The 19730-nt window shown below is 37.8% G+C and overlaps 1 protein-coding gene and 1 long non-coding RNA gene across 2 annotated transcripts in view; one reads left to right on the top strand and one right to left on the bottom strand.

Moving 5' to 3' along the window:
• LOC126595496 (uncharacterized) overlaps positions 1–4353 on the bottom strand; it is a 50017-nt gene extending 45664 nt beyond the window's left edge. Inside the window, exon 1 of the mRNA XM_050261771.1 lies at positions 4173–4353. The gene's annotated coding sequence lies outside the window, so the exon portion shown is untranslated. The remainder of the gene's footprint in view (positions 1–4172) is intronic.
• Positions 4354–4425: 72 nt separating this feature from the next.
• Positions 4426–12375, top strand: LOC126595497 (uncharacterized). Its single transcript, XR_007613558.1, has 3 exons — positions 4426–4507; positions 4605–4671; positions 12295–12375. It is a non-coding gene; the product is annotated as an uncharacterized LOC126595497 (long non-coding RNA).
• The last annotated feature ends 7355 nt before the right edge of the window (positions 12376–19730 follow it).

Raw genomic sequence — 19730 nt, 5'->3', positions numbered from 1 at the left:
AAAATAAATTATATATATATTTAAAAAAAAAAAAAAAAAAACCTTCGTCTTCCCCAGATTCGGAGGAAGAAGAAGATGAAGAAGAAGGGGAAGGAAGAAGGAGAAGAAGGAGGAAGAAAAAAAAACAAAGTTGCAGATTCGGAGGAAGAAGAAGAAGGAGGAGGAAGAAGAAGAAGAAAAAAAAAACCAAATCTGCAACCCAGATTCGAAAGAAGAAGAAGAAGAAGAGGAACGAAGAAGGAGGAAGGAGAAGGAAGAAGGAAGAAGAAGAAGGAAGAAGGAGGAAGAAAGAGGAAGAAGAAAAAAAAAAGAAAAAAAAACTTCATCTTCCCCAGATTCGGAGGAAGACGAAGAAGAAGAAGAAGAAGGAGAAGGAAGAAGGAGAAGAAGGGGGAGGAAGAAGGAGAAAGGAAGAAGGAGAAGAAGGAGGAAGAAGAAAAAAGAAACTTGCAGATTCGGAAGAAGAAGAAGAAGGAGAAGAAGGAGAAGGAGAAGGAGAAGAAGGGATAGGAAGAAGGAGGAAGGAAGAAGGAGAAGAAGGAGGAAGAAGAAGAAAAAAAAAATTGCAGATTTGGAGGAAGAAAAAAAAAACAAAACCGAATCTATAACCCAGATTCAAAGGAAGAAGGAGCAAGAAGGAGCAAGAAGAAAAAAAAAAAAACCTTCATCTTCCGAGATTCGGAGGAAGACGAAGGAGAAGGAAGAAGAAGGAAGAAGAAGGAAGAAGGAGAAGAAGGGGAAGGAAGAAGGTGAAGAAAAAAAAAAGTTGCAGATTCGGAGGAAGAAGAAGAAGAAGAAGAAGAAAAGAAAAAAAACCGAATCTGCAACCCAAATTTGGAGGAAGAAGAAGAAAAAGGAAGAAGGAGGAAGAAGGAGGAAGAAGAAATAAAAAAATAAAATAAAAAAACTTCATCTTCGCCAGATTCGGAGGAAGAAGAAGGAAGAAGGAGAATAAGAGGAAGGAAGAAGGAGGAAGGAAAAAGGTGTTGGAAGTATGCCCACAAAGCCACTCATTTGATGGAATAGCTTTTGGAATACTTATTGTATTAAACTATTATATGTTTAATGAAGGGCAAAGCTTATTGTTAATCATTATTTATTGTATCATGTGTTTAAGCAATAAGGGAAACCAAGGAAAGTATTTAATCTGAGAGAGAAGTGATCGAAGTAAGTTAGATTAACGAGACCTTTCTCTTATGTTCATTCCTAAAACGTTCCTAGCCATAGGATTGTCAATTGGGCATTAACAATCTGCTAAGGTTAGTATGTGTTATGTCAACTCAAGCGTGAGTATGACTAGTCTCAAGTCATTTAGTGTTGGACACTAAGACAAACACGTAGGTGCTCGAAAGGGTAATCGAGTACACTGAACAACAATCAAAAGAGAGTTCGAACATACATGTCATGTAAGAACTCGTTAGTTGCAATATGCAAAGTAGTCCTTTGACCTGAGGCATCATAGATGTCTAATGGTTAGGTCCTTGATCTTTGATCATGTCAAAGGCATTCCATCGAGAGTGTCCACGGCATTGTTGAGGTCAAGATATCTAGTCATGTAGGCATATGAATGCACAACAAGGGATCTCTAACCTTCCATGGTGGAGAGAGAATACTCTAAGATATGATTCAGGAGTCTTTGGCCAAAGCATATGAATATGACTTAGGAAGTTTGTTCCAAATCATATTCAATTGAATCATATAAAGAAGTATCACATTGGATAGTAGACATAAAACAAACTATCACTCAAACAATGTGATTAAGAGTATTGTATTAGAGAAGGACCGTATTGCATTGTAATTGTAACTGGATAGGTTCTCCAACAGCTTCTACTTAGCTTGGGTAGCCATGACATACTGCTAGATGTCACTCATGGTTTGTGGAAACCCTGAAGATTAGCAAACACTAATCTTCAACAAAGGGAGAATTGAAATGTTGTTTCAATTCACAATCGATCGTTAAGAGTAACAATCGCCCACTGCCTCGCTAATTGGAACCTAATGGATCGTACACCGAGTAAGGATGAAAGTGAAGAAATATAAATGAGATGGATAAGCGATTAAATGGTTTAATTGAGAATGGTCAAGATTAATTAATTAGTTAATTAATTTTACGAAAGGTTCGTATTGGCCTTTTAAGTTGGTTTTGGGTTTCGGGGCCCAAAAGTGTTTTGGTCCGCAAGGCCCATTATGTTTAAGTTGTATGACAACTAAAACCAAATGGGCAAGTAGCCCAATAACAAAGACAAGGCCGGCCATAAGGGTAAGTGGATGCAAACTTGAATTAATTACAAGTTTGCCAGTCACATGTGATGTAGTATAAAGTCAACTTTGTAGCTTTTTCTCATTAGGGTTTTCTTGAGGCAAAAAAGAGAAACACTTTCTCTCTTTTTCTCTAAAAGGAGGCCAGCCACTTAGGGAAGAATTAGCTAGTAATCTTTTCTTCTCTAAGTCATCCATTTCATCTTCACACCTCATCCTTGGTGTGGAGACTTAGAGACAAAAAATCTTTGGTGTTCTTGGAGATCCTTTCCTCACATCCTCAAGGAGATAGGAGGTGACTTGAAGGCCCTCCACTTGGGTGAATCCCTTGTGTAAACAAGGATGAGCTTCATGGGTAATGAATCTCTAAATCCTTCATTCTCTTTAATATTGATAAAGAGTCTTGTGGTTCACCATTCACTAGGCTTTGAAAGTCATGGGTTTTAGAATTGTTTTTTAATGCATGCCTACTTTAATGTGTTATTAGTTTGCATATGTGTTCAAATGTTCTCACATGTTCTTAGCTAGGACAATATTTTTCCTTCAAGTGGTATCAAGAGCCCAGGTCTAGTTTATGGTGAATCCTTTTGGGTTTTGTGTTTTTTCATGGTTTGTGATTTAAATGTTGTAAATGTTACAAGCCTTGTTCTTGCTTTTGAATATAAATTTTGCTTTAAAATTTAGCATCTCAAATGTTGTAGATGTAGTTCATTTATGCATGAATATTGGAACTAAAATTTGGTGCCATGTATGTGGGGAAATTCGGCCAAATCCACAGGGTGGATTTTTGGGTTCATGTTTGTCTTTGTTAAAAGAGTTTTAAAGTGACTTTAGGAACCCCTGGTGTGAAAATTACCTTAACACACAAATTAAATCCTCTTGTTGTCAATTGTAGTAAAGAATGTAAGTAGGGATCGTTCTAGGCCGGGGATTAGGAGGGATTGCTAAAACACTTGAAACTGACTTAAAGATGTGAAAACAAACTTAACAGCATGAAATTAAACTTACAAGAGTCAAAACAAAGCCACAAGACTCAAAACAGATTATAGAGACTCAAAACTGCCTGAAAACAACTCTAAGGCAGTTTCTGCCACTAACACAAAGTTTGGACGAAAATTGATTTTATCTTGACTTAAAACACTTAAAAACACAATCTAAAACAAGTACTAACTAATAGATACTCTAAAGTAAAGGGGGATTTGGTTTTGGGTGAATTTAAGTAAAAACAAGTAACTAAAGACTTAAAACAGATTTTGGAGGAATTTGGTGATTTGAATGGATGATGGGCTAGCTAGAAGGTCTTTCTCCACACATGACACACTTGCATATAAAACGATTTCCAGTTGCTTTTCAATAAACTATGAACCTCAACACCCCAGATTAATTAGGTACGCTTAAATTAATCCTCAGATTTTCCTAATTTCATTGAATTGGATGATTGCATACAACAACCCAAAGCATTCCCCACAAGTTCCCTACATGAATTGCATAATAGAGATACAAGCAAGAATCATTAAGTTCTATGAAAATCATAAGCATTGATGAAACACTTGTAACTATGAATTGCATGAAACTTATGCCAAGAATTTACTTAACACGGTTGTGACGAACAACCTTTACTACTTGTGAATATAAGTTCATAACGATTGGGTGAAACTCCCTTATATCCTAGCATCATATTTATGCATGGAAATTAAGCGTGCACTCTCAACCAACATACACAAATCAGTTTTAATTCAAATGGATAAGTAAATTGAATTCACAACTTATGAATCACAACTGAAAGTAATCAAATCATATTGCAAGCATGAACATGGTTTCGAATTCCCCCTAGCTAAGGGGGGTTTAGTTCCTCATACTCACAAAGCAAAGATAAACAAATTTAGACATTGAAAACAAAAGAATGAAAACACCTAAAAACGCTCCAACAATCCAACTTGAATGGCAAGCACGTCCAAGGGTCCTCCTTCTTCTCTTTGTTGCGGCACAAGGTGTGGTTTGATGGATGAGTGGTAAATTATGGTGGTGGATGGATATAGGTGAGTTATGGTGAAGGGTGGATGGGTGGATTGTGTTCTCTCCCAAGGAATGAAAGTGTAAGTGTATGGAGTTGTGAGATGTGAATGTAGTGTCTTTGGATGGATCAAGATTGTCCCCAAATTATGGTGAAGGGTGGATGTATTTATAGGCTAGGGAGAGGAGTGTATGGAGTTGTAATGAGTGGATGTAATGGGTGTAGTGGGTGAGTGTTGTGGTAATGAGTGGATGCAATGGGTGTAGTGGGTGGATGTTTGGTAATGAGTGGATGTAATGGGTGTAGTGGATGAGTGTTTGGTAATGAGTAGTGCTTGGTAATGAATGGATGTAATGGGTGTAGTGGGTGAGTGTTGTGGTAATGAGTGGATGTAATGGGTGTAGTGGGTGAGTGTTGTGGTAATGAGTGGATGTAATGGGTGTAGTGGGTGAATGTTTGGTAATGAGTGGATGTAATGGGTGTAGTGGGTGAGTGTTTGGAGTTATAGGTCAACACACTTGCGCACACACATACTGATTTCTTGCCTTCAAATCTTCAAAAACGTCCATCCTCAAGTCTCCATGCTTGCGCTATCCAATCTTGGCTAAAAAATGCTCTAAAATGCTCCAAAATGCACTTTCTTGCCAACTTTGTTATTATTACCTACAAACACACGAAAATAGCTTAAAATACATAATTAACTAAGAAATAACAACACAAATGCACAAGAACAAGCTAACTAAGTCGCATAAATATGCTCCTATCAAATTCCCCCACACTTAGCTTTTGCTAGTCCTCGAGCAAAACAAAAGAAACAAAACGAAACAAAACAAACAAAATATAACCTAACCTTACAACATTTGCCTCAGGGATTTTCAATGAAACAGGACATGCCAAAGATCACTACTTACATAGAATTAAGCATTCCTTACCCTCGAGCATACTTAATCATGGTCACCATTTGCTAGCTCACATTTAATCAATTAAAATAGCATGTTGTATATAGTAACATGCCTTAGAGAATTTCCTCAATTCCTTACTAGATACACTCTTATTTTCACACAAGAATTTCTGACTACACTCTCTATACTAGGTATATGTGAGAAGATTGATGTAAACATGAAAACTAGTACTCACATATGTTTTTCAACAAAAAAGCAATTTCTGGAATTATTAATTCATGTATATACATGATCTCATGAATCGAATGCTACTACTTAGATGCGAGAACCAGTGACACCATATGCTCATACCAATTTCGAACTCCACAAATTGAAACACACAACACTCAAGATTGAAGTCAAGGGTTGTAACAGGGCTTGGGGGTAATGGCTAACAAAGAAAGGATATGGATAACAAACGTTCTTAAAGCGATAGGAAGCAAAGCAATGGAATCGACATTTGGAATTTACTTTAGAATGCAAAAATCAACTTTTAAACACAAAGGGAAGATTCATGCAACACTTAGGGTCGAATTCAATGCTTTGGACCCTTTCTTCAACAAACAACACTTTAGAGCTCTTTCTCATATATTTTTCAACTCTTTTTCACTCTTTTCACAATTTTTCTTCTTTTCATTCTATTTTTCACGAATTTTTCTTTTTCTTTTTCTTTTCTACCCATGCCTTATGAAGGATTTTGGCATACACATACACACAAGAATCACTTCCCCCACACTTGTTTTTCTGCAAGAGTTCAACAAAAGGAATTCCTTCTAAATTATGCTTTACTATGCTTCAAGAACAAGGGTATGGATGGTCCTAATCTAGGCTAGTTGAGGATAGTGTGGGTAACAAAGAACATAGGCTACACAAGGCTCAACGGGGTTAAACTTAAACACATAATGAACAGGATAGGCTTTTTGGCTCTTGGCTCACTAAACAACTTCATCTTGAATATGTGTTATGCAAATCAATAACATGCTTTGAATGAAATAGGCATGAGTTCTAGCATTTGGAACTAAATGATGAAACGCCTTCTAAGTAGCAACCAAGCAAAGAATAATGAGATCATGCAACGACTTTAGAAAACAAAAAAATTGCACAGATTAATAACTCTCCAAATAAACGTTTAGGCCCAAGTCTCTCAAGGATGTAGCGTTAGTTTGAGTTCCTTCTTTCAAGCATGTTACAAAAACGGATTTTTCCTTTATGATTGCATGTGAATTCATAAATTGTAACCACAACCAAGCATACACCAAAGAGTAAATCAAATTTTCATCCATGTTTATAACTCTCTTTAACAGTCATGTAATTAAAAACCAAATCCTCATTATTGTGTTGGAAGGTACCCTAAGACACAAATAAACACACAAAAACAACTCTTTTTGGGTTTTTTAAAACAATTTTTCAAATTTTTATGAGATTTTTGGATTTTTATGTCAAAACACACTAAAACACTCAAAAACAGCTTAAAAACACTTAAAACAGCAAGGAACAACACTAGAAGTAATGGGTGATGAACTCCTACGAATTTCATGCAAAACAATGGTTACCCCCCCCACACTTAAATCAAACATTGTCCTCAATGTTTCAAGCATAAACTCACACAAAAACAAGCAAACAAACAAACAATGAATAAACATGACAAGTATAGCAAAGTAAAAACCAGACAGAGTAGAGTTTAAGAACGCAAATCTGGTTTTGGAGATAGATGATCTTGTTGACTTTCCACAGCGTTGATCTCGAACTGGTTTGGAATTTTGAGCGAGTAATATTAGAGTTCCTTGGTTGTGCAGTCTGCATTCTTCTCTGCTTGTTTCTTCTGCACAGCAGGTAGGCACGAGGTAGAGGTGATGGTCTGTTTCTTTCTTCAATCTTTCCAAGTGCCCACCTCTTGCTTTCTTTCTCCTTGTCCCTAGCTGATGATGAATTGGCAAATTGTCTCCACATGCTTCGAGGTATCATTTTCACTTCCCTTATCTGTTCCCCAGGCAGATGTGGTAGACGAAGAGGAAGCATAAAATGATGAAGATGAGTACTCGAGAGTAAGGCTAAGTAAGCAATCAGGAAGAGGTTCCAGGCAGTCGGTTCCAGATCGGAAGATTGATACCAAGTGCTAGCTGATTGCTCTCTTTCTCCTTATCCCAAAACAACGACAAGGAGAAGGACATGGAGAAAGCATGATATGAGATACTCTTGCTTTCAACCTTCATGATATGAAATACTTTTGCTTTGGATGAGTTGTTTGCAGAGGTACCCCAAGGAATAAGGAACACTAAGTCACTCGAGAGGGTTTGTTGGAAAGGCATTCTCGGAGAAGAAGAAGGGTTATGTATGTCTGCCTTGCAATGAAGGGTGAAGGGTGAAATTTATAGGAATTAATAACCGGTACTATTCTTTCACTCTTGTCAGCAACCGTTGGATGATTTTATAGTAAACTTCACGTGCTTTCTACTTCACAAGAGATCTTCGACAGATTGCCCGTAATTTCTGCAAGGCTGATTGTGCATGTGGTTGGCACTGACACGTCTGGAAAAGCAAGTGCCTCTTCGATATCTGGAATCGGCACTTCGACAAAATGCCCGAGATTTCTGTAAAGCTGACTCTGCATGTGACAGATGTTGACACGTTTGGAAAAACGCTTCGACAAACTGCCCGTGATTTTCACAAAGCTGACTCTGCATGTGACAGATGTTGACATGTCTCGAAAAGCAGATGGTTGGAATCGGCGCTTCGACAAACTGCCCGTGATTTTCGCAAAGCTTACTCTGCATGTGACAGATGCTGACACGTCTGGAAAAGCAGATGCCTTTCCGATCTGGAATTGCCTCTTTGATCTCTGAAATCCCGTCGAGTGCAGAGGTTGCATGTGACAAGTGCGAACAAATCTGGAAAAGAAGATTGGCCGTGGTTTCTAAGCAAGCCCAGCTTTTGAGAAAGCTAGCGCCTCTTTGATTTTTGAGTTGGCCTCTTCGATTTCTGAGCTTACCTCTTTGATCTCTGAAATCCCATCGAGTGCTGATTTTTATAGAGGTACGTAGGACGTTCAAAGCACACTTGAATTTCTGCCTGTAGAAACTCCCTTCTTACACTTCTACGATCTTGACTTGTTCAACCTCTTCTTTCTTTAACATCTTTGAAAATGTCTGGCCCTTCCGATCGTCGTTTTGACTTGAACCTTGGTGAAGAGGCAGTCCCGCTTTCTCCAGACAACATATGGCGCCCATCCTTCATATCCCCTACTGGTCCCCTTACCGTTGGGGATTCGGTGATTAAGAATGATATGACAGCTGCGGTGGTGGCCAAGAACCTTGTCACTCCCAAAAATAACAGACTACTTGCCAAACGGTCTAATGAGTTGGCTGTTAAGGATTCTCTGGCTCTCAGTGTGCAGTGTGCAGGTTTCGTGTCTAATATGGCCCAACGCCTATTTGCCCGAACCCGTCAAGTAGAATCATTGGCGGCTAAAGTGATGAGTCTCAAGCAGGAGATTAGAGGGCTTAAGCATGAGAATAAACAGTTGCACAGGCTCGCACATAACTATGCTACAAACATGAAGAGGAAGATTGACCAGATGCAGGAATCTGATGGTCAGATTTTACTTGATCATCAGAGGTTTGTGGGTTTGTTCCAACAGCATTTGCCTTCCTCTTCTGGGGCTGTACCGCGTAATGAAGCTCCAAATGATCAACCTCCGATGCCTCCTCCTTCTGGGGCTCCGCCGACTACTAAGACTTCTCTTAAGCAGCCTTTGTGAAGGCTCCCTCTTGTATTTATCTGCTTAATGTTCCTTTCTTTTTTATGAATGTAAAAATACCTTGCATAACTGTCAGTGTTTCAAAAATAAACCCACACTAAAAATAATTAAACAAGCAACAAATAAAAATGACAATCATGGAAAAATAAAACTACAAAAAAGGGAAGGTTTTTAGAAACGCAAAACTGATTGTGGAGCAATTCAAAAATCTTCCTTATTTGAATACATGGGTTGCCTCCCAATAAGCGCTTGCTTTAACGTCTTGCAGCCGGACGATACCTCCAGTCACACTCCTCTAGTTCCCATGGCATGGAAGTGATCTTCGAATGGAAGGTGATACTTGAAGTGATCGGGCAATGGTGTAAATTCTAGTGTGGGTGCCTGAATCATCAAAATCAGCAAGTTAGTGGAAAACGTATGTAAAATTGGAGAATATGACTTACTTGCTTTGTCCGACAAGAACTCAATGACAAACACCACTTCTTTGAAATTTTCAGGGATATTGGACTTGGCCAAATTGAATGTGATGGTTGGGACTTGTCCCGTGTCATAAAATTCAACTTCTTTAGGAATGCTTGTCTCAATCACATCCTCTTTGATGCATTTTACATCTTTTCTAGCCACTACTTTCTCTTGAATCATTCTTCTTGGTGTACAAAGTCCTTTGAACATTTCAACACAATCTGGAACTTGATTTGTTGCACCAAGAATTGGAATATCATTTTGCACCTTTAGGAAGGCTTCCACGATGTTTTTTTTACTCTCTTCTTTCTTGGGAATCAAAAACCTGCGAGGAAAAGGGACGCTCGGAGGAATAACATTAGAATGAAATGAAATTGGGACGTCCTTACTTATGGTGGGTGGTTTAGAGGGCTTAGGGGGCTGCGGCAAGGGTTGTTCTACCCTTTCCGTGTGTATGTCTTCTTCCTCCTCCTCAATCAGCAGCTCCTCATCCACTTCTAGGCTATGTTTGGATGTTTTTAGGTTAGCTCCAACCTCCATAGCACTTCCCAAAGTGATAGCATCATGGATTTTAAAATCTTCCTTCGAATTTTCAATAGTTGAGTTAGGGAGTTCACTTTGCTCTTGAATTTGTGCCATGAACTCCATAATCTGCCCAGTTTGCTTCTCCAATTCACCCGTCTTCTTGGCTTGATTTTGCATCTCTTTGTTTTGATTTTCTACTTCCTGGTTCAAAGAGGTGAGTAACTTATTAAACATATCATTATCCAAAAACGTACCTGAATTGAATTGGGCAGATTGTTGTGGTGGCTGTGAAGGTTCATTGGCCAGTGATAGAACTCCTCCGATGGCGGCAAATATTCTTCTTGCTGTGAGCCCTGCACCAAAGAGTTTAATTCATTAAGAATTTGATTGTAATCTATTGACGAATCTAAGTTTGATTGGGCATATTGTATATGAGGCTGTAGTGGCTGCATAGGTCTTGAATAGAACTCCTCATATGGCTGCCAATATGCTTCGTGTTGAACTTGTTGAGCTTCCCACCACATAGAGTTTGAATGATCACTCCAATCTATTTGTGAACATTGATTGGCTTGATATCCTTGCTTATAAGACGCACCAAATGTAGGGACACTTTGCATTGTGGTCCTTTCGGCATATTGTGACAATTGAGAAGTAAGTTTCGCCAATTGAGCTTGAATGGTAGCAAAACCCATGTCTTACTTCTCTAGTACTTGAAATCATGGAAACAAAACTAAATCAAATATCATAAGTAAAAATAAAAGACACAAATAGAAACAAAGTCAGTAACTAAAACAAAAAACATGAAAAAGAAACAACGGGGGATTAGCAAAGTTGCTAATCCCCGGCAACGGCGCCAAAAATTTGGTGCGAAAATTACCTTAACACACAAATTAAACCCTCTTGTTGTCAATTGTAGTAAAGAATGTAAGTAGGGATCGTTCTAGGCCGAGGATTAGGAGGGATTGCTAAAACACTCGAAACTGACTTAAATATGTGAAAACAAACTTAGCAACATGAAATTAAACTTACAAGACTCAAAACAAAGCCACAAGACTCAAAACAGATTATAGAGACTCAAAACTGCCTAAAAACAACTCTAAGGCAGTTTCTGCCACTAACACAAAGTTTGGACGAAAATTGATTTTATCTTGACTTAAAACACTTAAAAACACAATCTAAAACAAGTACTAACTAATAGACACTCTAAAGTAAAGGGGGATTTGGTTTTGGATGAATTTAAGTAAAAACAAGTAACTAAAGACTTAAAACAGATTTGGGAGGAATTTGGTGATTTGAATGGATGATGGGCTAGCTAGGTCTTTCTCCACACATGACACACTTGCATATAAAACGATTTCCAGTTGCTTTTCAATAAACTATGAACCTCAACACCCCAGATTAATTAGGTACGCTTAAATTAATCCTCAGATTTTCCTAATTTCATTGAATTGGATGATTGCATACAACAACCCAAAGCATTCCCTACATGAATTGCATAATAGAGATACAAGCAAGAATCATTAAGTTCTATGAAAATCATAAGCATTGACGAAACACTTGTAACTATGAATTGCATGAAACTTATGCCAAGAATTTACTTAACACGGTTATGACGAACAACCTTTACTACTTGTGAATATAAGTTCATAACGATTAGGTGAAACTCCCTTATATCCTAGCATCATATTTATGCATGGAAATTAAGCGTGCACTCTCAACCAACATACACAAATCAGTTTTAATTCAAATGGATAAGTAAATTGAATTCACAACTTATGAATCACAACTGAAAGTAATCAAATCATATTGCAAGCATGAACATGGTTTCGAATTCCCCCCTAGCTAAGGGGGGTTTAGTTCCTCATACTCACAAAGCAAAGATAAACAAATTTAGACATTGAAAACAAAAGAATGAAAACACCTAAAAACGCTCCAACAATCCAACTTGAATGGCAAGCACGTCCAAGGGTCCTCCTTCTTCTCTTTGTTGCGGCACAAGGTGTGGTTTGATGGATGAGTGGTAAATTATGGTGGTGGATGGATATAGGTGAGTTATGGTGAAGGGTGGATGGGTGGATTGTGTTCTCTCCCAAGGAATGAAAGTGTAAGTGTATGGAGTTGTGAGATGTGAATGTAGTGTCTTTGGATGGATCAAGATTGTCCCCAAATTATGGTGAAGGGTGGATGTATTTATAGGCTAGGGAGAGGAGTGTATGGAGTTGTAATGAGTGGATGTAATGGGTGTAGTGGGTGAGTGTTGTGGTAATGAGTGGATGCAATGGGTGTAGTGGGTGGATGTTTGGTAATGAGTGGATGTAATGGGTGTAGTGGATGAGTGTTTGGTAATGAGTGGATGTAATGGGTGTAGTGGATGAGTGTTGTGGTAATGAGTGGATGTAATGGGTGTAGTGGGTGGATGTTTGGTAATGAGTGGATGTAATGGGTGTAGTGGGTGAGTGTTTGGAGTTGTAGATAAACACACTTGCATACACACATGCTGATTTCTAGCCTTCAAATCTTCAAAAACGTCCATCCTTATGTCTCCATGCTTGCACTATCCAATCTTGGCTCAAAAATGCTCTAAAATGCTCCAAAATGCACTTTCTTGCCAACTTTGTTATTATGACCTACAAACACACGAAAATAGCTTAAAATACATAATTAACTAAGAAATAACAACACAAATGCACAAGAACAAGCTAACTAAGTCCCATAAATATGCTCCTATCAACCCCTAAGTGCCCTAGGATGTTAACCCTCTTTTGTGTCGTGAAAATTTGAGTTTTATGTAGTGAAAACATTCATGGAGCTCTTATGAGTTTTCATGTGTGTTCTTCAAAGTTCTTGAAGTTCTTACCAAGAACAAAAAGGTTTGGTGTTTTGATTCAAAGTGTTTGATGTTTTTCATAAAGTTTTGTTTATGGTGGTTAGTGTGACTTTATTGTAATAATTGGTATGACATAATTTGTCCTTTTCAATCAATTTTTCCACCCATCCCTTTCACTTTTTTTTTTTTCAACACTCTTTAAAAATTTGAATTTTCACCAAAACCTTTCCCCCCCCTTTTTCACTACCAAAACCGGCCACCCTACAAAGTAGGGTACTTTTGGGGCCTTTATTAAATTACATAAAGTTTTGATATTTTTGTGTATTTATACTTTGGCTCAAAAGTTTACATTTTTACGTAAAGGCCCAAAATCACTAAAGGACAAATTGTTTTGCTCCTTTAATGAAGTTTTTGTTATTGTTGAAATTTTTGGGTTCTAGTTGGAATTACATGAAGTTGTGGACTCTTGTGTTTTTACAAAGTGACCCCAAAAGTTTATGTTTTAACATTGTGGCCTAATAGTTGTGGTCATTGTTTTTCGGCCCAAAAGACGATGAGAACAAAATGGTTTTGTCTCTTTAGTGAGAATTGGATTTTCATTTCATTTAGTTCCATTTAAATCAATTCTATGAATCCGAAAACCAATTGTTTAAGTTGCTTTCTTAGTTAATATGATTGATTAAGAAAATGGTGATTATGAACCAAAGACCTCGATAATTGAGCTGTGTGATTGGCCACTTTACATTATGAATGCTTGGGTTAAGTAGTTTAGATTTGAATGTAATTTGATTAGTTTAAATTTGTTGTAAATGGACATAAGTCCATCAAATGTGTTGTAAAAGGGCATAAGCCCTTCTCTTTATTTCAAGTATTCCTATTTGTTTATTTGTATGCAAATTGGAATAGTTGGGTCCAACGCCCAATAGGAAATAACGGTTTAATTAGATTAAACGCGTAACTAAAATCAACAACTACCTACCTGAGACCCGAGGTCCAACACAAGGCTCGTGTTGGATCAAATCAAACGGTTCATAATCATCCTAAGACCTAATATGACTATATAGTCCATATGAGGATGCAAAGCATTCGTTAGTAGTTCCATATAGTCTCGCTTGTTTCATCGAAATAGTGGGAGTATTATATACTACTAATTCATATTAACTTGGACCAATGGTTGTGATAGGCCCAAGTTCTTCTAGTAAGATTAAAATAAAATTGATGTAGCCCAACACTACTCCCTCAACAAAACGAATATTAAGTTGATAAGTGAGAGATGCTTTGAACATCTCTTCGTAGGCCTTCCACCATGGTGGGCTCCAATCGTTTGTGACTCCTACACCGGCTTCACCCAATCATGGGGAAGTTCAAAGTATGTGCTTACATTCAGGAGGAGTCCATATGTACATACATGATATGGTGAGGTAGGCAACGAGAATGGCTGACATCATATCATTGTGAGGCTATTCTTGAACCCCTACATGAACTAGCATGGTGGGAATAACTTAACTAGGTGCAATGGTGCCAACATCATATCATTATGAGGCATCATTCTCTAGAGGCCAAACTAGATGGGTAATTACAAGAGTTGTAAATGACTAAAGCGTTATTCTCTCATCATTATTTTTGCTAACCAACATCGTATCATCGTGAGGTGGGCTTGGTAATGGTGAGCCTCCCATACCCCGTTAAGAGTTCAATATAACTCTCGAATTCCATTGAGGGATGTGGAATTTGCCAAAAATAGTGGGTGGTACTATTTGATTTAAGACCCAATCAAGTAGTTTTAAAATCAACAATCTAATACGATTTCTGTTATGTTATGTAGTTAACAACATGCCTAAAATTACACCCACCATTATACTTGACAAAAGGGGCCTTAGGGGCCAACGTTTCCTTGCTTGGTATCGCCACATTGAGAATGTCTCAAAGGTGAAAGACATATTGTATGTGCTTAAGCAATCCGCTCCTCATGTACCTTCTACAAAACTAGCTTCAAATGAGGAGTGTCAAAATTATGCTAGACACTATAAGGATGACTTACAAGCCAAATGCTTAATCCTCACTTCACTTAGTGAGGAGCTTATGAAGCTACATAACATGGACACTTCTTGTGCCATGGTTGAAAGTTTGCATAAGATGCATAACATTGAGACTAGTAATGTACGATTCTCAAATGTTTGTAGTCTATTGAATGCCAAAATGGCAAAGGGGACATCGGTCCATAAACATGGACAAAAGATGGAAAGGATCTTTCAAGATCTTGAGAGTTTAGGAACTTCCATTGATGGGAAAATGGCCCAAGACTTTTTCCTTGCATCTCTCTCGGATGATTTCACTAAGTTTATTGTAAACTATAAAGTGAATAGATTCGATCATACCTTTACCGAGATGATTGACATGTGCTGTAAGTTTGAACAAGGTTTCAAAAAGGACAGTGGGAGTGAGAATGAAATCACAAGGAAAAGGTTACATAAGAAGAAGGCAATAAAATCCAAAGGAACATGCTTTCATTGTGGAAATGATGAACATTGGAAGAAGAAATACAGGGTGCGCATTGCGAGCCTTATGACATGAACTTTTGAAGGGACTATTTCTGTCATAGAGAGTGCTTTTACAGTGAGCTCCAATTCCTGGATATTTGATTCAGGCGCTAGTGAACTTATTTGCAATTCATTGCAGGGACTAACAGGGAGCAGGACACTGCGTAATGGGGAGATGATTGTGCGAGTTGGGAACGGCACTAAGATCTCTGCAAAAGCAATAGGCACCTACATGCTTAAACTACCCTCTGGGGAAGTCCTGGAACTTAAAAATTGTTTATATTTTCCTTCATGTATAAAGAATTTGATTTCTATCTCAATGCTTTTACGAGATGGGCACTCAGTATTGTTTGACAAAATGAGTTGCACTTTATACTTGAACGGTCGTATTATCTCTCATGGTAATATGATAGAGGGACTTTTTCACCTAGAGACAACTAGTGGGATGCACTGTATTGACAACGGGAATACCTCAAAACCCAAAAGGGCTAGAGAAGAAGTTGACCGAGAAAAGATATGGCATCTTAAACTTGGACATGTGAACCTTGATAAGATTCGCAAGATGTCGAAAGACGGATATTTTTGTCCATTAGGTAATGACCAAATGGGTACTTCTGAATGTTGCTTAAAAGGGAAGATGACCAAATCTCCATTCACTAGGAAAGGAGAGTGTGCCACTGAAATTCTAGGGTTAATCCACACTGACGTATGTGGACATATGTCTACTATGTCGAGAGGAAGCTTCTCCTAATATATCACATTCATCGATGATCACTCTCGGTTGGCTATGTGTATCTTATAAAGTACAAGTCAGAATCCTTTGAAAGGTTCAAAGAATTCAAGAATAAAGTTGAGAAGCAAACTGGGAAACAGATAAAGATCCTAAGATCAGATCGAGGGGGAGAGTATCTAAGTAACGAGTTCCTAGATTTTCTCAAAGAGTGTGGAATAATATCATAGTGGACTCCATTGGGAACTTAATGGAGTTTCTAAAAGGAGAAATCGAACCTTGATGAACATGGTTCATTCTATGATGAGTTCCGTCGATCTACGAGTAACATTCTAGGGATACGCTTTATATACAGCAGCTTACTTGCTTAATAGAGTACCTTCTACGTCAGTTTCACAGACGGCCTATGAGATATGGCATGGAAGAAAGCCAAGTCTTAATCACATTAAGATTTGGGGTTGTGAAGCATATGTCAAGAAGCTTGAAGCTACTAAGCTTGAAGCGAGATCAGTTAGGTGCTATTTTGTGGGATATCCTGGAGAAACTATAGGATATGAGTTCTACCATCTTGACGACCAAAAAGTCTTTGTCGCTAGAACTGCTAAGTTTCTAGAGGACAAATTTGTTCTCAAATGAACTATAAGTAAAACGATGGAAATTAATGAGATTAATGATGAACCACAAACAAGCACTAGACAAGTTGACAACCCAGTTCCCGAACCCCTAGCTCTACATAGATCTGAAAGGGTTAGCAAGCCACCTAAGAGGTATGGCTTAGATAATGACTTTGGGGAATTGCACCTTCTAGGTGACAATGACACAAAGGAGGACCTTAGGGACTACACTGAAGCAATGTCTGCCATTGACTCAAAGAGATGGCAAGAGGCCATGAAATCTGAGATGGATTCCATGTATCAAAAGCAGGTCTGGACTCTTGTAGACCCTCTAGAAGATATAGTACCTATGGGAAACAAATGGGTCTTCAAGAGGAAGCTAGGCGCTAATGGGAACGTGGAGACTTATAAGGCTAGACTAGTAGCCAAGGGTTACAGGCAACGAGAAGGGATTGACTATGAAGAAACCTTCTCTCCTGTAGCCATGATTAAGTCTATTCGGATTTTGCTTGCTATAGCTGCGTACCATGATTATGAGATATGGCAAATGGAAGTGAAGACGGCCTTTTTGAACGGCTACTTAGAGGAAGAGCTCTATATGACTCAACCCGAAGGTTTCGTGTCCAAGTTTGAAAGGACTAAGGTATGCAAGCTTCAGAGGTCCATTTATGGACTTAAGCAAGCCTCCAGAAGCTGGAACATTCATTTTGATATTGAAATCAAATCGTTTGGTTTTACTCAAAACGAAGACAACAATTGTGTTTATCAAAAGGTCATTGGGGATGTAGTTGTATTCCTAGTGGTATATGTAGATGACATAGTACTATTTAGGAATGACACTGCAGTACTTTCTTCTGTAAAAGTGTGGTTGTCCAAAATCTTCCATATGAAAGGTTTGGGAAATGCATCTTATGTACTTGGGATAAAGCTCTATCGTAATAGATCTAGAAAATTAATTGGATTATCCCAATCTATGTACATAGATAAGGTGCTAAGTAGGTTCCAAATGGTACAATCCAAGAAAGGTCTTCTTCCTGTAAGACATGGAATTCACCTTTCTAAGTCCATGGGACCTAAGACTCCTGAAGAGATACGGTAGATGAGTGTTATTCCTTATGCTTCCACCATAGGAAGTCTCATGTATGCCATGATATACACAAGGCCTGATATCACATATGCTGTGAGCATTACTAGTCAATATCAATCTAACCCAGGATCAGAACACTGGGCAGTTGTCAAGACGGTCCTTAAGTACTTAAGAAGAACTAAGGACATGTTCTTCGTTTATAGAGGAGCGACAGAGTTGCGAGTGGAAGCCTATACAGATGCGGATTTCCAATCTGACGTCAATGATAGAAGTTCCAACTCCGGATATGTATTCACTCTAAATGGTGGGGCTGTTAGCTGGAAAAGAAAGAAACAAGATGTAATTACTAATTCCACGACGGAGGCAGAATATGTCACTGCAGTTGAAGCCGGCAAGGTGAGTGAGATTGAACTTTGCACTCCTTGAGGACACATCGTGAAATAAGTTTGGGGGAGGGAAAGTAAAATTTTAGGATTTTAATTTTTGAGTCGTTAAAATTTTTTTTTTCATTCTTTTTAAGTTAATATCCATGGATTATTTTAAACGTTAGAATAAATGGACATGGTGAAGATTAATCCCACAATATAGTTTTTTCTATTTATCGTTGCTTAGACACTAATTCATGAATTATACTTTGAACTTTGCACATCACACCAACATGGTTTGTGGGGAGTGAGATTGAAACACTTGCTTTTAGTCTAAGTTTATTTTTAATTTTTGTTTTAAGTAAAGTCAGTTATTATTATGAATAAAGTAATAATTGTCCCTCCCAAGACTTTGCCTAGTAACTGGGCCAGTCTTGCCTAATCAGCAGTGATTCTTGCGTCAAATGGTAAAATTTTAGGATGGGGTAGGGTGGTTAGTTTGTTTCATAGCCTTTTCAGCTCGGGTTAATAAGTCCTTAGGGGTGTTCTACACCTACTACCCTAAAGCCCTAGTGGCTTGGGGGTCATTGACCTAAAGCTCGTTACATGGGCTGGCTCGAAAGCTTAAGTGAACTGACATTGCACGACCACTACTGTTATTGAAAAAAAAAATTGTTATATAAGAGAAAAAAAAAGAGGAAAAAATTGAAAAAGAAAAAGAAAAATAGTTATATTTAAAGTTAGTATGTGTGAAATAAAGAAAGACGAGATGTAAGGGTTTAGTCAAGTCTCCTTAACTATGTTGGTTTGCTTTACACCAAAGGAAGTTTGTGAATTCTTTTCTAATTCATTGTAAATGACTTAGACTCTATAGTGGGATTGGTTGGAACTTTTGAAAAGATGTTCTGATTTTTAACGTGTTCTATGGATTGCAACTTTGAAGGTGAAAATTTTTGTTAGTAAGTTTTACTTAAGTTTCTAGTTTATTAGTTTTTATTGTTGTTTTCTAGTTTTATTAGCACACAAACCCAAATCTTAACACAATTAAGACTTATCTTTCTTTCCAACTACATCCTATGGAGTCATGAAACTTTTGGAAGATCTTCTAATTCACAATCATATTGTCTTAGAAGTATATATCCTATATATGGGTAATTGATAACATCCAACGAACTACATCTTATTCAAGTTTGTTCTTCTTCGAATGGAGAAATCCATTATCTTATGATGCCTACTTTGCTTGATATCTTTCAAGGAAACTCTTTTAAAGTGTTATTTTTCCTTGGATTAAATCTAAGGAGGTAAATACCTTAGACATCTTACTCATCAACTTACATTCTTGAATTCTTCGAAACCTTTTGCAAAGTATTCGGATTTGTGTTTATTCAAAATAAACGATTGTCCAATCGAGAGCGATCTTCGATGAATGTCATACAACATTAGTAGTATTATGTTGTGGACAAGTGCCACTAACATCTAAGTGAATTAACCTCAATAACTTTGTCATCCTTTCTTCTTTACAAAAGAATAAAGATTCGAACATTTTGCCTCTATACAATTTTAACAAGAAGGCATTGGATCCGGATCTAACGATCCAAAGCATCCATCT

Source organism: Malus sylvestris, chromosome 13 (assembly GCF_916048215.2).
Source record: "Malus sylvestris chromosome 13, drMalSylv7.2, whole genome shotgun sequence".
Lineage (NCBI taxonomy): Eukaryota > Viridiplantae > Streptophyta > Magnoliopsida > Rosales > Rosaceae > Malus > Malus sylvestris.
This window is presented reverse-complemented; position numbering and strand designations above follow the sequence as displayed.